Source organism: Aplysia californica, unplaced genomic scaffold (assembly GCF_000002075.1).
Source record: "Aplysia californica isolate F4 #8 unplaced genomic scaffold, AplCal3.0 scaffold00349, whole genome shotgun sequence".
In the NCBI taxonomy this organism is placed as follows: Eukaryota; Metazoa; Mollusca; class Gastropoda; order Aplysiida; family Aplysiidae; genus Aplysia; species Aplysia californica.
The window spans coordinates 278,006-279,426 of NW_004797619.1; the positions used below are offsets into that span (position 1 = coordinate 278,006).

General features: G+C 43.4%; 1 long non-coding RNA gene across 1 annotated transcript in view; it reads right to left on the reverse strand.

Annotated features, from left to right (window-relative positions):
* LOC101847122 overlaps positions 1–1,229 on the reverse strand; it is a 7,433-nt gene extending 6,204 nt beyond the window's left edge. The window contains exon 1 of the long non-coding RNA XR_220670.3: positions 985–1,229. This is a non-coding gene — a long non-coding RNA (uncharacterized LOC101847122). The remainder of the gene's footprint in view (positions 1–984) is intronic.
* Positions 1,230–1,421: the final 192 nt, after the last annotated feature.

Consider the following 1,421-nt stretch of genomic DNA (forward strand, 5'->3'; position numbering starts at 1 on the left):
ACACACACACACACACACACACACACACACACACACACACACACACACACATAAGAGATAAAGAACCCGAGAGCATATGTTCGTGCGTTGAAGTAGATAAAAGCACTACGTGTGCAACGATGACGATTGTGTTATAAATATACATTGTACACTACAAAAGATTCTCTACTACACGGTTTTTGATACCGCTAAAGCTGTACGTATAAGACGTAAGCAACAATCGCACAAGGGAGTAGGGGTCTCTTACATCCCTCGCCCCCACTTCGGACGCATCTTTGCTTTGTCTATAGATGTAGCTAAGCAAGGGAACCACATAAAAAAGGAAAAGAAAGAAAATAAACCTAAACAGATAAAGGAAGAGAGAAACCACTTCACGAATTTCAATATATAATAATAAATGAGCTTTGGAAAATCATGGAATAATATTGACTGTTACCCTGAGATGAATGAAAACTCTTACGTTAAATGTTATTTCTTTCTGAGGAAAGGGAGTCATGATATCCCACAAAAAAATTAATTAAAAAAAAATTCATCTACCAAATGAAACGAAACAGTGACAGTTACTGACCGTGCAACAACATCATTGTGAGAGGAATACGAACCTATAGCAACACTTTTGACACTGTAGTCAGCGATGAACGCGTTGTGGCGCAAAATATTTAAGAAAATGTCACTAACAGAAGTCGATGAGAGCAGGTGTAAATTCAGCATACTTAAAAATATAAAGTACATGTATTAATACAACTAAAGCATTACCCAAATAGCAAACACCATTACTATGACATTACAACAGCCATCACTATGATACAAGAAATAACAAACTGAAAGAGAAACAATAATATTTTATTATGATAGATAAGAAAACCCCAAATTTAAAACATTCTTCGGTAAAGTAATTCGTACTCTCGGGCTGAAACTTGTAAAAGTTTACAAAAAAGGATGCTACTGAAGGGCACAAAACAACGACAACGAATTATTCCAAACCTCGATGGCGACGCAACCACGACCACTTTTGCCTCTGGTTCTCGATCCGCCTCTGTCCCCCACGAGCACGCTGCCTTCGAATGACGCGCAGCACGAGCGGGCGGCCGTGTGTCCTATGCCCTGCCGAAAGGCGGGAGGTGAACGATATTGTGGCGACGGGGTGGAGCGCGGAGCGGCAGTGTCGTTGGCGGCGGGGAGTGGCGTGCGTTGTCGTGGTACCTGCACAGCTGTTGCCTCCCACAAAGTGGCAGTAACGATCACAGGATAACTGCTGCATGGGCGCAGACATTGTGTTAGGGGCTGGGGGGGAGCGAAACCACCGCCTGGCTGATTGCGTCGCGTGGATGGTGTTATAACAATAGTAGGGGGTGGGGGGAAGGGCACAGCAGGATGGGATGGGTGGTGAAACTACTATTGGAGACCGATTCAGAGAAAGA